Source organism: Mixophyes fleayi, chromosome 5 (assembly GCF_038048845.1).
Source record: "Mixophyes fleayi isolate aMixFle1 chromosome 5, aMixFle1.hap1, whole genome shotgun sequence".
Taxonomy (NCBI): Eukaryota; Metazoa; Chordata; class Amphibia; order Anura; family Limnodynastidae; genus Mixophyes; species Mixophyes fleayi.
In genome coordinates, this window is record NC_134406.1 from 85,676,064 (window position 1) to 85,695,030 (window position 18,967).

The following is an 18,967-nucleotide window of genomic DNA, read 5'->3' on the forward strand; positions in this document are numbered from 1 at the left end:
AAGGAAACATGTGCAGTCATCATTGCTTTGCACAAAAAGGGCTTCATAGTCAAGGATATTGCTGCTAGTAAGATTGCACCTAAATCAACTATTTATCGGATAATCAAAAACTTCAAGAAGAGAGGTTCAATAGTTATGAAGAAGGCTTCAGGGCACCCAAGAATGTCCAGCAAGCACCAGGACTGTTTCCTAAAGTTGATTCAGCTGCGGGATTGGGGCATCACCAGTGCAGAGCTTGCTCAGGAATGACAGCAGGCAGGTGCGAGTGCATCTGCACGCTCAGGGACAGACTGATATATTGCAAAAGGTACAGGGATTGGACTGCTGAGGACTGGGGTGAAGTAATTTTCTCTGATAAATTCCCTTTCAGATTGTTTGGGGTATCTGGAAAAACGTTTGTCCGGAGAAGGAATGGTGAGCGCTACCATCAGTCCTGTGTCATGCCAACAGTAAAGCATCCTGAGACCATTCATGTGTGGGGTGGCCTCTCAGCAAAGGGAGTGAGGGGCTCACTCATTGTTTTGCCTAAGAACACAGCCATGAATAAAGAATGGTACCAAAACATCCTCCAAGAGCAACTTCTCCCAACTATTCAAGAACAGTTTGGAGACGAACAATGACTTTTCCAGCATGATGGAACACCTTGCCATAGGACTGTATGGGTCCTATTCATCAAGTTCAAAGCCCCATTAGCACACATGCAAATGGTATTTTGATCAGGGGCGGATCTAGACTTTATGTTTAGGGGGGGTGATTTTGCATATTCACGCCCCTCCTTTGCTCTGATTGGCTGGCCTGTGTAATCCCCGCCCCTGCCCACAATTGGCCCCGCCCCCTCTCGGTATGGTCGCCGGCTGGGACCACTCTGATTGGCTGGCCCACATTTAGCCCCGCCCTTCCCGTTTTAATCGGCGGCTGGGACCTAGCTTTTTGCTGCTAGGTGGGGCGAATGCCCCGATCGCCCCCCCCCCCCTGGATCCGCCACTGATTTTGATACACTGCTGGTCAGGGCTTCCTGTATGCAGTGCCAGATTATCATAGGGCTTTTCTGTTTCAAAGGCTTACAATCTGTAATAACACTGTTATGGCCAGACATAACCCTGCCTCAAGTAAGATTCGCCAGCTATTGCCAGTGAAGGCTTCCTTATGCGTATTTAAGTATTATGATGACATTTAATTTAAAGTGCAGAGTTCGCACAGGTGACAAGTTAGGTTTGCACTTTCAGTGTGAAGCCAACCAGATTTTACCATAGGCTGGAGTTGCCCATAGGAAGTGAAATATTTGGCCAGTGATAGTGCTAATTTTGATTTATTTTTTTTAGCAATGGCTCATTTGTGTGTTTTTTAATGCAGTGAACAAAGCTTACTGTGTGATGACCTCCCTCCCCAGGTTACAGTGTGACATGATACTACACTGTGTCACACGGGAATGTGTGAATTAGCAAGGATGGGAATATAACAACAAGTCAGAGTCTACCTCATAATGCCTACATTTAGTTGTGATCCACCGGGAAATGCCGGATAGGGGGATTGGGGGGGCAGGGCGCGGTGAATTACATCAATTTGGCTCCATTCCCACGACAAAATCGACATTGTCGAAGGTGACTGGACAAAAATGACGCGATTCAACGCAAATCACACCATTGAGGCATTCATCCTGCCTGATTCACTAGGAAGTGTTCAAGATGTGGTAGTATTGCCTGCTCTTCCGGGAAACCTACCCGGAATTAGAGAGTCTCCTGGACATTCCGGGAGAGTTGACAAGTACTGTTGGTCTACCTACTGTACACACATACACCACTCTATATTGATAGTTACATCAATTTATTCAACATGCTCACGCTATTTTCTATTCCCCCAGCTTCCACAGTTAATACAAAATATTATGTACCTATACACCTACATTGTCTATATACAGAGTGCTTGGTTTATTTTTGAAGGACCTAACACAGCATTTTTTACAGAGAAGGAAACTGATACTTTTCTGAAAATAACTGAGGTATTAGTTACATACACACATAAGGATGATAACAATGTGAACATTAAAATAATAATAAAAAGAAAAAGATAAATATGAGAGTCATGGCTCATAAAATGAATAGATGTTAAATAAAATACTTGAATCAATTGAATGATAAATAGTACAATATTAAAGCAGAATACATATTAAATTGTCCAGATGTTATATATATTAAAGGGAGTCATGCTTTGGTAAGGATAGTAAAGCATCGTCCCACCCACTCAGGGTAAGATTGGTTTTGTTGTGAGACGCAAATGGTGTAAAAATTGTGCTAACCTGTCTCAGCTCTGATGGGTGATCTAAATGGCTTCACTGAAAATGGCCAATCCTTCATTGGTTTTATAAGAAATGAAGTATGATAGTAACAGAATGATCTAACCTAAACTAAGGGGTTTGCAGGAGGATAAAAGTCAGTGAATGGATAATTTGCAGTCTTGTGTCCTATTACTTTTGTCTATGAGGCCTCTTCAGCTTATAAGATAACTAAACTCTTTGCTTCTAAAAAAAAGTATAAGAAAAATGAAATATATATACATACAGAGGAATTTTACTCCAATGAGATTAAGATCCATTATTTAATTACCAGGTTGTCAGTGGACATTATTTTATGGGCAAGCCCCTTCTAAAACGAAAACAGTCATTTACTTTCTAATATATATGACTTTAGGCAGGCCTTGAGCAAGAAATTTAGATCCTCTGAAACCATTTCTATAAATGATGTGACTGCAAAAAATCCTTCTGCTTTCCCTGTGTTGCCAAATCCCATCTGTTTCTGCCACACCTGCAAATGCTGTGTCTGGGTATAATGTTTCTCAGTCTACACCAGTTCTGATTTTGTTAAAGATAGCTCTGCTTCTTCTAAAGCTGCCTCATATTCTAAAGTTTCTAAGCTTCTTTGTAATAAGAGAAGGAGGAAACATAAATTCCATCAGTCTTTTTTCCTACAAATTTGTCACCACCAATACCAAACTACTTTTCTATGGTTTCTTTGCCACTGTGTGGTGTTTGCTGCAATGCTTTAAATGTTTTGATGCATTTCCAGAGGACTTAATTTGTGTTCATAACATCATAATATAGCTTTCACATGAAGCTTGGTTATGGGCACAACTTTTGAAGTTTAACAGCACTCTACTATTAAATCTGTATGACTTTGTTCTGACCTTGATCAAGGAATTTCTGTACTCAAGTCTTCTTCTGTTTGTTACTGCTAAAGTATTTCCTGATAATGCTCTTCCTGTTAAAGTCACGACTGCTGTGACAGCCAAACTAGCTAATCTAATATCTGGCATTTACGGAGATGTGAAGTTTGGTAATGCTGTTCCTATGGTCATCCTGGTTCCTGTTTGTTGCTAATATCACTACAGCTCCTGTTTCTGTGTGTATCCAGCCTGCCAAGTTTGCAAAAGTCACTTCTGTCAGGTTCAGAATTCTGTCAAAGACAACTCTACCACTAACATTGCAAGAGACATTTCTACTAGAGATACTTTATTTCCAGCTATTCTTGCCAAGGTCCCTTTTGACTCAGCTATCTCTCAAATCTCCCTTGTCTGAAAGACTGCATGCACATTAATCTCTAGCTGTGTAAACGTGGTCAAATACTTAATATTTCTATGCTCCATGCATCCAGCTTTACATTCTGCCCAGGCCCAGCCTGTGGTTTCACATTCTGTCCTGGCACTGCATGAGGTGTTAGCTAGGATTTGCTGCCATCTCCAATGAGTCCTGAGTCTAGTCAGTAGCTACCACCTCCAGAGGGTCTGGGCCTGCTCAGCCACTGCTATATCCAGGTTTCTATTTCCAGGTCCTATCCCTGTCCAACTGCTGCCGTCTTTTGTTCCCAAGTATACCTAGTCACTGCATGTGATCCCCAAGCTTGTGTCCAAGACACTTTCTTACAGAAACTTTCATCTTCCTCTGCTGGCAGCTTGGCTGTGCTAGCCACTTCTCATCTTTGCTCCATAACCAATGTCAGCTCTAAGTTTTGGATTTTGCAATTGCTCTTTTGTAATACAATATCTGCCTTCAGTGTGCTTAGATTATTTATTAAGCAGACAAGCTATGTCCTTCTCTGGCCATAATTGCTCCATAGCTTCTTGACACAAGTGTCATAGAAATGGATCTGATGCCATTTCTATTTTTGAAAATAAAAGATACAGAGTACAGAGAAACACCGAACAATACCTGAAACAATATGATGAAGCATCTCTGGGCCCACCTATAATTCTCTACTTCACTAGGTGGCTGTTGGTGGGAAAAGTCTTCAGCTTGCTCTGAACTTAATTAAAGGTACTTGGTAGCTCTGTGGACTATTTAAGTTCAATTGTTGCTCCACTTAGGGCCAGACCATAAAGCTAGTTATGATAGCTGTATGCATGAACTACTATGTTCTGGTATCCGGTACTTCTGACATCCTGTACTCCAAATTTTTTGTACTTCTGGTCTCCTACTACTTCTAGCTTTCTGTACTCCTATTACTGTGCTACTACTGGAATCTTATATTATTTTAGTGCACTTTTTTTTCCCATTGTCAATTGCATGTCCCTGCATTTTGGACTTCTACCCTAAGGACCAGTCTCAATCAGGCATGGCAAGGGGTTTGGGGAACAGGAAAATCAGAAGCCAAATTTAAACTTTTGCATCCAAATGTAAGCAGCGCTGATTTCCCATCTGTTTTTGACAGTTGCTTTGAACTACATGTCCCAGCATGTACTGGCAGTCATTTCCTTAAAGGGTATGCTGGTGTTTTTTGAACCACAAGAAACAACATTCCCTTCCAGTCAATGGCAATTAGTGCATGCTGGAACATATAGTTGCACAACAGCAAAAAAAAAAAAGTTTCATTGGATAAAACACTCCCAAACCCTTGTTCACGACTTTATTTTAAAATAAATGATTGTCTTATCATTCTTCATAATAATATAATGGAAAATTCTTATGTCCTTGTAATACAGTGACAGGAAAAAAATCCATTAAAATATTTCTCATACCTCTTCCTTTTTTCTTGTCTCTTTCTTCCCCCGTCAAACAAGCTTACCTACCTGCCAAGTAAGCAAGGCAAGTCAGATGCTTGGTTGCATAGGGAGAGGAATCATTAGCAGAAAGAAAGAAGAAATAATGGCACTGTATAGATCATTGCTATGGCCTCATCTAGAATACTCTGTTCAGTTCTGGAGGCCATATCTCCAGAAGGATATAAATGCATTAGAGACTTTACAAAGAAGAGAAACTAAAATGTTACATGACCTAAAGCACAAAACTTACCCAGACTAAAAGATCTTAATTTGTATAGTTTGGAGCAGAAAAGGGAAGGCTGGTTATAGTTCCTGCTTAGCTGAGTTCTAGCCTGCTGTGTTCTTTGCTCTTTGCCATCCATTGTATTTTTGATTATTGTTGCCGCCCTCTGCCTGAATATCTGACTACGTTTGACTGCCTGTGCCCCTTAATCTTTTTCCTGGACTCTTACGCTGCTGTTTTGCCTGTGCCCTCTGACCTCGGTTTGTTAATTGGATACGCTGTTTGCTGCCGGCCCTCGACCCTTGCCTGGACTTCACTCCACCTTCCTGGGTTCTCCGCAGCCAGTACCCATCTCAGAACCCTCCGTTTGTCTGCAGCCAAGTCTGTCCCCACCACTAGGGGCAACAGTGAAAACCAGACATTCAGGAGTAGACTCCGGGTTTTGTGGTGCTGGCTGTTGGGGTTCCTAACAGACATGCACTGAATCAGGAGGGAAGAAGGTTCAGAGGAAATTTGAGGAAACATATTTCACAAAATAAGTGGAATATCTTCCCATCAGTGGTCGTAGAAACTAATACTTTAGAGCAATTTAAACATGCTTAGAATAGACATAAGGATATCCTTACAAAGAACTTAGGATCAAATAGGTGATGAGGTTACCTTAGGTTAAAAAATGGGCAGACTAGTTGGCCAGGTGGTTCTTATGTGTCATCATATTCTATAAGCACGGGGCACATCCTAAATCAAATACTGCAATTACATTAAACAAATGAAGTGATCTTAGTTCAAAACAGGAATGTAATCTTTATTTAACTCTTCTTCCTCCAGCACAGAAAGGCATGGAATATTCACAATTTAAATGCCTTCTCATCCTTTACATTTCCTTCAGCAGGTGTTATTGTTATCTCCTTATATCACACTCCTGCACAGCACTTGCAAACTCACAGCATGTCACATACCAGCCGCTGCTGCTGGGAGCAGTAGTTCCACAGTCCCAGACAAGAGGTGCATCACACAGACCTTTCAAAAGATTTCATCTCACCCATTCGCAGGCATGCAGATGGACAATTACAGATACTCAGGGTCTCCATCCCACTCTCCAGGAACTCCTCTGCCATGTAGTCCCCTCCCTCACGGTATGGGGGTCTTTGCAAAGGGGCTACTCCATGGGGTAAATGGTGGAAGGTGCTCTCAGACTCTCAATACCTTTTTCTCTGTGTCTGCTGTGGCGATGTTACTTCTGGGATACCCTTACTGTTAACTTATTGTGTCCATTTACCATGGAGCTTATTACTGCCAGTTTAACATTTACGAGGGACCCCTCTGCTTCTCTTTTGGGAACTCTTTCCTAATCACTTACTTCTTGTGGGCCTCTTTTGGGGTACCGCTGATGGTGGGAATCATCCTCTGAGCGTTTTTTTCTTAATTGGAGCCAATAGGGGTCATTAATGGCTCCTCATGGCATCCACTGTGCACCCCCCTCTGTCTATACCTCCTTTTCAAGGAGGAGGTCTCTGGAATCCCTAGTGGAGTCACCCACAAATGCTGCCAAGTGGCACCCGCCAGGCACCCCCTGCCCCTTCTGCCATTGACGTCATTCCTAGCAGGTAAGTAGCACTGATTAGTGTGAGCAATGCTATGGGTACTCACACAAACTGCAGCAAAAGATGTGACAATAGGAGAGCTTAATAAGGTGGGTTTTGAGTGAGCTTTTGAAAGGTTGAAGGTTGGGGCAGAATCGAGTGAGATGGGGTAGAGAGTTCCAAAGAATAGGGGCAGAATGGCAGAAGTCTTGAAGACGAGCATGGGAGGAGGTAATGACAGGTGAATTGAGAATGGAGGTCAGAGGCCGAGCGGAGTGGCCAGGTAGGTATGTACCTTGAAACAAGGTCAGAGATTTAACAGGGAGAAGCATTGGTGAGGGCTTTGTAAGTGAGATTAAGGAGCTTGAACTGAATTCTGAAACGTAAGGGAGCCATTGAAGGGATTTACACAGAGGAGAAGCGGAAAGGAGAGGAAGATAAGCCTAGCCGCAGCATTCTCTATGTTTTGAAGGTTAAAAATGAGAGAGTCAGGGAGGCCAGTGAGAAGGAGGTTAAAGTAGTTGAGACGAGAAATGATGAGTGAATGGACCAGGATTTTGGTTGCTTCCTGAGAGGGGAATGGAGGGATTTTCCTGATGTTATGGAGAAGTAAGTGGCAGGATTTGGTGAGAGACTGGATATAAGGGGTAAAGCTGAGGGCTGAGTCAAGGATAGCTCCAAGGCAGCGGGCTTGGGTGACGCGAGAAAGAGTGATGTAGTCAACCAAGAGGGAGGTACTGGGGAGATATTGGGAGGGATAGCAATATTAGTAGGAGAAAAGATGATGATCTCATATTTGTAGATATTGAGTTTCAGGAAATGTTGTGAGATCCAAGTAGTGAAAGCAGAGAAACATCTAGATACCTGGGTTAGGAAAGCAGTAGAGAGGTCAGGGGATGAAAGACAGACCTGCTTGTCATCAGCATGGAGGTGGTATTGGAGGTCAAATGATTGAATGAGTTCACCGAGAGAGAAGAACAGAGGGCTACAGACAGAGTCTTGTGGGATTCCAATAGAAAGGGGAAGAGGGGGGAAGGAAGAGTCAGAAGCAGACACGCTAAAAGAGTGGCCAAAGAGGTAGGAGGTAAACCAGGAGAGAGCTGTTTTGCGAAGAGCTAGGGAATGAAAGGCGCTGAGGAAAAGAGAATGATCGACAGTGTCAAAAGCAGGAAGAAGTCGAGGAGTATGAGAAGGGAGAAGTGACCATTGGACTTAGATGAGATGAAGTCATTTGTTACTTTAGGTTGGGCAGTTTAAAATGAGTAAAGGGGACGGAAGCCAGACTGCAGCGGGTCAAAAAATGAATGGCAAGAGAAAGGGCTGCATAGTAGGAAGAAAGGATGAATTTAAAGTGGATGATATCAGCATCAGAGCGGAATTTCCTGCATTGATGTTCAGAGTACTTTTGGAGGAGACTAGTAAGAGGGGAGTGCGACGGCTGGGAATTGGATTGGCGGGGACGAAGGAGGTGGCTGGGGCAGTATCAAGGGCAATAGAGAAATTTGTGTTGTAAAGAGAGACAGCAGCATTGGGACATGATAGGGAAGAAATGGGAGCAAGTAAGGGTTTGAGGGAGGACTCAAAGATGATGGAGGTCAATGTTATTGATGGGACGCAGTGCGTGAGAGACTTTGGGTGGAAGAGGGGGCAGCAAGGGCTAATGATCGGGTAAATGAAAGGAGATTGTGGTCAGAGAGGGGGAAGACAGAATTGGAGAAGTTAGAGATGTCACAGAGATGGAAGAACACTAGGTCCGCGGAGTGACCATCAAGGTGGGTGACAGAAGTTGTCCATTGGGAGAGGCCATAGGAGAAAGTGAGAGTTAAGAGTTTAGAGGCAGCAGTAGTAATAGGAGAGTCAGTTGGGATGTTACAATCCCCAATGATAATAGTGGGAAGATCAGAACAGAGGAAATGGGAAAGCCAAGCAGCACAGTTATCAAGAAATTGAGAGAAAGGGCCAGGGGGATTATAGATGACAGCAACATGAAGGTGGAGAGGGGAGAAAAGACAGAGGTAGTGAAATTCAAAGGAAGAGAAGGAGAGGGAGGGTTCAAGGGTAATAACACTGAAGGTGTAGCAAGGAGACAGTAGGACACCTACACCACCTCCTTGGCGTTCCCCAGGATTGGGAGTGTGAGAGAAGAAGAGACCCCCAAGGGAGAGTGCAGCAGGGGAAGAAGTATCATAGGGGGAGATCCACATTTCTGTAAGGGCCAGGAAACCAAAGGTGTAGCAAGGAAACAGTAGGACACCTACACCACCTTGTTGGCGGTCCCCAGGACTGGGAATGTGAGAGAAGAAGAGACACCCAAGGGAGAGTGGAGCAGGGGAAGAAGTATCAGAGGGGGAGATCCACGTTTCTGCAAGATCCACATTTCTGCAAGGGCCAGGAAACCAAAGAAATGGGAGAGGAAATGGTCATGAATGGGAGTCAGTTTGTTGCAGACAGATCTTGCATTCCAGAGTGCGCAGGACAGGTGAATAAGAGGATGGATGTGAATAAGGTCGGCGGGATTGGTTGTTCGGGGGGACAGGGTGACAGGGTGATATGTGGTGGAGGGGGGAGCAACAGCGAACAGAGGGGATAGTCTTAGGTCCGTAGTGTGGTATAATGATGTAGATCCATAATATACAATCTTTTAAATATATTTCAAATATATCAAATAGTGGTTTTACTTTCTTTTTATTTTTCTGTTTGTTTTATAATGGATGGGACATTTCATAGAAAGGCTTCAGCAATAAACTTGAAACCATCATATTGAACATAGTGTTGTTGTGAAGTAACTCCAGCCTACCACTGTATCATGTCTTGCAGAATGATCTATTTCACCACTGGTACAAAATGTCCCTTTAGATGAAAACACAGATTTGTGCGTAATTAAAAGTTAAATGTTTTGAGGGTACCTCTGTTTGTCAGTTAAACAATGGATCACATTTTGCAAGCTAAGTACCATATGTATGCATAGGTACTTATAGTTATAAATATATATGCCCCCTCTAATAAGATATATATATATCCATATATATGAAATAATTATTAATATTACTGATATTTTAAGTGCCTTTAAATATGTTGTAGTACTTGCATCAACTTCAACCCTTTTGCAGTCAAGTGTTTGAACCACATTTTTAAAATCTCTATGTAAGGTGTATATGCAAAATGAAAATGCAAATATATTTCCCATAAATCAGTTGTTTGTTTAACAAGGAAGCAATAGTAAGCTTTGACATTAAGGTAATGGTATTCTTCATAAGTTGTTGAGATCTGATAGAACATTAATGAAATTGATATTGGGGCCTATGCTTGGTATTACTAAAACGTTCTTGGCACCAGATCCAATAGCAGTGATTTTATGCATACCAGAACAATACACTTGAGACTTTATATTTAAGCACATAAAGTATATGCATAATGGTGTAATCAATACAAGCGTGCTGGGGTCATAGTGGCCCCATCCAGTTTTAAATAGTTTCCACCCATATGACTATTAAATTTACATAGATAGGAAAGTTATGGACACAGACCATGGTATGATTGTCCTCCCCTTAACAACATATACACCCTAACACAATGCATACTCCATCTCTACATACCCTTATGCATACCACCATCACCAATACCACCAGCATCTCAAGCCACACAACATGCAACTAAACTTTCCTTGAACTTAATCCAGGCAAAAGCCATCTTCTGTTCGCTCACTTGCCTCCATAAATGCTCACCATCCCCATCAGCATACTCACACCACAGCACACACTCACCCCTTCCAGATCACCCCCATTGCACCTGCTTTATTCCCTACGGGTTTGATTTTGATGCAGAGCCATAACTTAAAACGTTAGCACCTGGGGCGAGAAAGAAAAATGCTGCCACTTCAATTTTAAGCAAATTATCCTAAAATATTCATAAAGTGCGCCCCCATTCAGTGCCCTGGGCGGTCACCTCTATCTCATAGCCTAGTTACGGCCCCGTCCTGATGTATCCTACAGCAGTAAGTAGGTTGAAAATGCTAAACCAAACTTAGAAGTACTGCTCTGGCACTACTTATCGTTCGCTAGGGAAGATGTGAAGAGATACATTTGTCCCCCTTACTGAACTTCAAGTAGAGTAACCCCAAGTCAGCGCTGATAATCTAGTCTTTCGCTTCAGTCCTCTCACATAAAACCTACTTCACAATCCTTCACTCTCCTATAGTAGGGCTTTGTTGAAATATTTTCTGAGCAGTCGGGCCAGTATAATATAGTCTATGTAATGTGACTGACTACGCCGAGTTGGGTATAAGGTCCTTTGCAATCTAGTATTTAGTAGTTGTCTATATAATCTGGCCTCAGTAATGTGGCAACAAATGGATTTCTGTACAATGGGATCTCTGTGGTCTGGGTCTGAATACTGGCTGCTAGAGATGAGCAAAATTGCAATGAAAATTCATGCAAATCAAAGTTTGTTCTACAACAGGCTATTTCGCAGGGAAAACATTTGTTCAGTTCTGTTTTTGTAAAAAAAAATCCTCTGAATAGCTATTCCACACTGTATTTTGTAAATGTACCGTTTATGGAATGTGTAATCTATGAATAAAACTGGGAAAACAACAGTTAATTAATTCTGCTGTTGTGGGGTTTGAAATCCATACAGAACACTTAAGGCCAATTCCAATGAAGAAACATGCAAAATTCTGCAGCCAAATAGTGTTTGATACGAATATTACCCAGTGATGTGCTCATCTCTATTGTCTATGGGGAGGGCAATGTAGTCTATGCAATGTTGATGGCAGTGGCACAGGAAACTTTTCTAATGCAAAATCCACTAACTACTTTTTTAATGGCTTTATATATTTTATTTATAACACAAATTACTTTGACAATAATGTTATCCATTTAGTCTGTAAATCAATTAGCTTGTGCTGACTATTCCATACAATGGGAAATTGTCACCTGCAGTGTAAAAACAGGAAGCCAAATCTAAATACATCCTACAAGTCATTACACTACACGTTAGTCAAGTCTTTACAGTAAATTATATTCAATTTAATGGCACCTTCTAGGAGGTCACATATGGTAACTAATTTAGCAAAAACAGGCTGTTATTCATCACCATCATCATCATCATCATTTATATAGCGCCACTAATTCCGCAGCGCTGTACAGAGAACTCACTCACATCAGTCCCTGCCTCATTGGGGCTTGCAGTCTAAATTCCCTAACACACACAGAGAGACACACATAGACTAGGGTCAATTTGTTAGCAGCCAATTAACCTACCAGTATGTTTTTTTTTGGAGTGTGGGAGGAAACCGGAGCACCCGGAGGAAACCCACGCAAACACAGGGAGAACATACAAACTCCTCACAGATAAGCCCATTATCGGGAATTGAACTCATGACCCCAGTGCTGTGAGGCAGAAGTGCTAACCAATAAGCCACCATGCTTAGTGACATTCTAAATTGTGCTTCTGAAACTGGTACAGGGGCAGATGTAGAGTTTTTTTTTAGGGGTGCGATTTTGCATAGCTATGTCTCTCCTTCACGCTGATTGGATGGCCCGGTTGGCCTCACCTTTTTCTTCCCAATGGTCAGACCTCTTTTCAGCTGCAATTTTAAGGTATTAACGGGGTAACGGGGGGGAGACGGGGGGGGGGGACGACACTGACCCTATCGCCCACCTCTGGATCTGCCAGTGATCTGGTATGTATTTTAGCAATGATAGAAATAAATGTGTCTATTTTGTAGTACTAGAAACAACATTAGTATAGACATTTCAATTGCTAATTCCATTGCTATATTAAGATTTCTGTACACAAAAACATTTCTTCTGACAGGTGACCTTGAAATTTTTGTCCCAAAATGTTGTAATATTTATGAATTTTGTGACTTTCCTCTATAAACTTGATGATGCATTTGGTAAGCATTAAATTATTCCATTCAAGCCAAAGTAGGAATGAGACAAACTCTCTTTTTCTGGGAGAAACTTTCCTTTATGAAATATCAAATAACATGACCTTTATTTTTAGCATATATGGAAAATAAGAATAAATACTATTCACTTAAAAGCCCCTTTTTATTTTCACACTGTCAGTATAAATGCTAACTTTTTTCGTCTTAAAAGAGCCAAGTTTTATTATTTTTTATTGTACAACTATTAGCTAGTAAGAATAAAAAAAACTAATGCTTATTAGGGCATATGTTTTCATAGCAGCTAAAAGATGGCGAAGGACCAGCAAACTCAAGCTAGAAATAAGTGAATTGACAGTAATTTTAATAGATAACCAAATTTTTTTTAATTTATCTTTGAGTTGGTTTATAAACTTGCCACTGTCATTAGTTATTAGTCATACAAATCCCCAGAAATTTGGTCAAATCAAGTGCAAGAAAAATTTACACTCAAAACAAGGTAACAAGCTACCAAAGCTCTTAACTTTAGTATACAGCCGCTGCCAGAGCTTTGTACTTTTATGTCAATGCCCTCCAATGCAGTATAGAGCTTTAATCTGCATCAGTTAAACCTTGGTGATTGTTTTCACCTATTTTTATAATTTAAAAATAAACAAAAGGGTTCCTTAGAGCACCTCACCTATGATTGCAGTTCAAAACTCTAAAAACTTCAACTGTACACTTGTTGAAATTTTTTTATATAAAAACATCAAGAACATATAAAGATTAGAGAGCTATCAATCTCCCATATTTCAATTGCAAATATATAAATAAATAATACTTATATTTGATCTCTTGACCAAGTGTTCCCCAATAGGATTCTCAATGGTGTGATCCAAACATGAAAAACGAAATTATTAGAACACAATAGTGTTATATTGTATGAACTAATATACATATATAATAAACATCAAAATATATAGTCTGTGATTCTTTTTGTTCTATTAATTCTTTCACAGTGTGACTTCCCCTTTGTGAGAAAACTTACAAAGACCAAAACTTGTGAATCACTCATCATAAAGTGTAGATATGTGAACTGCGTTCCATAGTGAATATCCCCTCAAGGTAGTGCACTAACTAGAAACAGTCTTGGTTTTTCACATATCTCGAGCATCAATAGGGACATTTTAACAAAATCATTAAGTGAATATTCCCCTATGGATCATTGCCATGTAAATGTAAAAATAAATATCTAGTGCAATACATTTTTTTAAAAATATAAAAGCAAAATGTATTATTTTAAACTAGAACAGATAAAAATCCAAACAGACAAATATAATGTGCAGGTATTTCTACCAGAAGGATGCAGGTAGCAAGTATATAAAGCAGAGGTCATATAAATCCTGGGATAGATGATAGCTGACAACCCTTATCCATTCAAGCATTAGCTCCTGCCTTACATAGCAAGTATTAACCAACACATTTCTGACAAAATAATTGGGTCTTTATCAAGGTAAAAAAAATAATTATATAATTAAAAAAATTATAATTTGTCAGGTTGCTCTTTTTGATCTTGTAACAGTAATAGAATATGTACTGCTATTTAGAATTTGTAGTTCTATTCAGAAATGTTACCTCTATTTTAAACTTGTGTCCCCGAAGTTAGTTACAGTATCTACATCATCGTAGTAAAGATGATTTTTTTGTTGTCCATATTTTGATCTTGCATGCAACAATTGATTTTTATGCCTTTTTTTGTACAATTTATGTATAGAAACGATTACTTCATAAATAGAAAACCTATTAGCTATAAAAACATGTTTCATGTAAATACTATTATCTGTTTATGCCAATTAGTACTCACAATGACCCAAACACACATTGATCAAGACTCACCACTAGAAAGATGAACACTCACAACCAGAAGACCAATTCTCACCACTAGGTAAACTCCAGACTCCAGACTAGGTAAGGCTCAGACCTCATGCCAGTCACCCAGTCCAGATAGCAAGAAATAGAATTTGCAAGCTTGACAAGGGCACTGTTTCTAAACCTCGCTGTTCTCTGCTGTATGAGGTCGCGCAACAAACATACTTCAACGGTACATTGCGGGTGCTGGTTATATTGTTTGATCTCTATATTGATACCAGTTAATGCCAATTGGAGTAGTGAAGTGATTAAGCAGGGTTCAGCTTACAGTAATCACTTGTAGGAAAATAAAGTAATATGCACAACACAAAAGACATTTTGAAACATGAAAAACAATCAGGATCAAAGCTATACAAAATCATAAACTCCTATCTGTAAACACAAGATAATTTTGGCCAGTAGTAATCAAAACAAATAAACTCCATATTATAAAAACTGAAGAGGTACAAAGCTGAGTTTGTGATGATCACAAGTCTGTTTCCATGCACATTCAGGCCACTTGTACTGACAGGCTTTCATTTTTTCGCTGTACAAGAGGCTCTGCAATTGAGAAATCTTTCACAAATACCAATCATTGTGAAGATTGGTAGGTGTGAAATAACAGAGTCTACTATTCAGTGCACAGAACATAGATAAACAAAGCAAGACCACTTGGCAAAAACATCTAGATGTTTACAGAATATATGCATATACAATATTCTGATCTTGCAATTTCCATGGGGAAATCTTCAGTATTTAAGACATTTTTACATATTCTGGAAAAATACAAATAAGCGCTGTATAGCAGTCATTATGTTTTGTTGCAGAAAGTATGGCTTTTATATTGCAAAAAAATTGCATGCCGTAGCAGGTCATGATTTAAGTACATCCGTGCTATAGATTAGTCTGTGTAATAGTGACCACAAATACCTTAATATTAGCATGTATCAACCAGAAATTACTATGATGTCCATTCAGAATAATCTGATTGGATTTGGGTTATTATCAGGTATAATGGTATATTAAAGGAATACTTGTCATATATTCATCAAACATGTACCATGCTTTCATATCAATGGCACACTGACAAGGAGTTGGTAATTATATCCAAGGTTTATTATTTTCTTGTTTATGAGTTATTCAGTAAACATCTAAAATTAACTAAGATGGCCAATAGAAGATTAGTGGTGGTCTGATATCTGGGACCTCTGGCACCCAGGAGAACCTCACCTTATACATCTCTTTAATGGATAATTTTCCTGCCCCATCTGCGAGGAGATTTTGAATTTCTCTGAAGAAATGTAAAGCTCACCTACCAACCTTGCCAGGACAATGATAATTTTCGGAGGTACTGTGCCCAGAATAGTGGGTAAGTATCTCACAAACAGCAGATTTTTGGACATTGGAACTTAGCCAGTTTGTTGTTGAAAGTAAAGATTGTTTAAAGATTTGATTGGGAGGGGGGTCTCCTTTAAGTATCTAAGTCAATTTGACTTGCTCTTAGAAGATCAGTATTAAAAATAATGTTGTCGATACAAGAACATGACCATTTATAACGTGCAAATTTAATCTTTGCCTTCATAAGGGAGTCATTGAATATTATATTACTGTGTTTTACAAGCCTCAGAGGCAGTGCAAAGGTTAAAAAGGTTACAAAATCTCTTTATTAAAAAAGGGAATTGAGAGACTAGAATGCATAGATGAACAGATGGTTTAATTTAAAACGTCATGTAATAATTACTAACAATTTAACCTGCAATCAGAATAGAGTTTCTTTGAAAATCCCAGAGCCATTCCATATGCTGGCTAACACTTCCATTCTAAGTGTGTTTTGCTGTAGGAAATATTTTAGAAACTTATATGACACAAGTGTTTGTTTATTTTAACTAAAGAGTTGATATCCATAATTATGCACAGACTTAACTAAATGCTTCTGGCAACACATACATCGATGATAAATATTGTCAGTAAACACAAACGCTGGGATAAAATAAGCTCCAGTGTGGATTTTTGCCTCTAATGTGGTGTTAACTGTTAAGTTGATTCGCAATTAACACCTGCTCTTGGTTTGACATTTGTACTTCCCTAAAGCCAACAGTTATTTAGTTTGTTTTTTTTTACTCAGGATATAGGTACTTTATAGAATTAAAAAAGAAACTAGAGACAATTAATTAAAAAAAGATTTAAATATGTGTGGAAATTCACCGGGAAGAAAGCATAGAGTTCCACTCACCCGGTCAGTGGTGTCAGAGCGCTCCGTCTTTGGCATTTCAAGTGTCTTATAACTTTCAACCAAGGAAATCTGTTGAGATTCGCTGTGGTCCAATGAAAGGTCATCGTGATGAGCCAATTATAGCCCACGATCATTTGAATTGGGTGACTTAGTGAGCCAATCCAGTCTCGCCACGTCATCTACCAACCCCATTGCAGTGGCTATATAATTAGCTGCTCCAAGGAGGAAAAAGCTTTCTGACGATAGACAGAGACAGAAGAAGAGCTCCTAAAGTGGGAGAAGCAGAGAACGCCAAAACAAATATGATGACGCCAGAAGAAGCAGAGAACCCCATGGCAAGTCAGAGGACACTGGGATCAATCACAAAGACAATGATTCTGGAACAGAAGACAGCAGAGGGAAGGCAAAGAGCTTATGGTCACGGTTCTCCTCTACTGGCGTCAAGAGCTGCAAGAACAGGTATGGCACTGTGTCTATTTGTCTTCCCACCCATCAAGCTTTAGGCCTATGCCCACCAGTCAGACATTTTAACCAGTGAGTATTATTTTCACTGAGCATTTTCCCTGTGGTCCGCCACATGGTCAAGAACAGGAAGGTGTTCCAGTTCAGTTATTCCCTGGGAATAAATATTTGACCTAACCCCCACCTCAGCTAGGGTAAAATGAAGTACTGGTGTACAGGGTATGATTCTAGTGCCTTATCCCAACCTTAGCACTTGGGACACACCCATCTTAGTGGTGGTTGTGTATTCACCACTGTCTCTCTTTCATTAGAATAAAGGTTCCAGTCATTACAGTGAAAATGCACTATGCATCATAAACATGTATTGCCCACATTAGCAATCAAATATTATTGGTTATGCCAACCAGTTTGGACCTCAGCGAAGTAAGATCCAATTTCCAATAGAATTGGCCTTACTTCAAGACCAGGTAGGTTAATTACAAATGCATTGCAAGCTAGCACAACAAAGCAATGGTAATAAAGTAATATTTATAGCTACACAAAAAAACCCCATAGAAAACAGTAGCCTAAACAATTAGTGATATCCATACTTTGGTCAACATTTTATCAGTGGTCTGACAGTAGGTATGAACTTTAGCATGTTTGCATAGCTGTCTAATATGCTGCTTGGTTTCCTTGAAGGTATCCCTATGTGGGATTTTAGCTAGGTTCCAGCAAGCAAATGTACTGGGCCTGGCTAGGCTGAACTTGTTTAGTAATTAGATTTTTTTTTAGGCCAAGAAGTGTATCCATGTCTATAACAAAGGCATGCTAGAAATGATGAAATATATGTGAATTTTGGAACCATTTCCCCATCCCACACTATTATTAAAAGTAAGTGTAGTAGACATTTCCCATGCTAGTATGTTTTTCAATCTTACTCTCTGCATCATCATCATCATCACCATTTATTTATATAGCGCCACTGATTCCGCAGCGCTGTACAGAGAACTCATTCACATCTGTCCCTGCCCCACTCGAGCTCACAGTCTAAATTCCCTGATATAGACACACACTCACAGACAGACAGAGAGGGAGACAGACAGACAGGTACAGACTAGGGTCAATTTTGATAGTAGCCAATTAACCTACTAGTATGTTTTTGGAGTGTGGGAGGAAACCGGAGCACCCGGAGGAAACCCACACAAACACAGGGAGAACATACAAACTCCACACAGATAAGGTCATGGTCGGGAATTGAACTCATGACCCCAGTGCAGACATCTTACTAATGATTTTTGTAGAGAAAAGTGTCTGCAAGGGGCCTGAAGTTGCATAGCTACTTTCTGCACATCAGTGAGGTTAATTTTTATTTTCAGTAGAGTGTTTGTGCTCACATCTTAGAACAGAGGGTAGCTCAGAACACTGTACTCTTTCTCTGCTTGCTTAGGCTTTTGTTAATGGGAAAAATAGATATCCACATAGACCATTGCATTGTGTAAGTATCAGTAAAATAAATTATATATCAGGTACAACTTGCAGTTCTACATCTCCTGCCACTAATCAGAAGAGTATGTGCTTGACTGTCTCTACTAAGGTACAAAAGCAGTACAGCACCCTGATAAAGAAGATGATTGTTTTGTTTATATTTCTTTTACTGGAACTCATTCTTAGAACTG

The 18,967-nt window shown here is 40.0% G+C and overlaps 1 protein-coding gene across 2 annotated transcripts in view; it reads right to left on the reverse strand.

Moving 5' to 3' along the window:
- The window catches only part of CNTNAP2 (contactin associated protein 2), a 1,405,747-nt gene that overhangs the window by 778,832 nt on the left and 607,948 nt on the right, over positions 1–18,967 (reverse strand). The gene's annotated exons all lie outside the window — the stretch shown is intronic.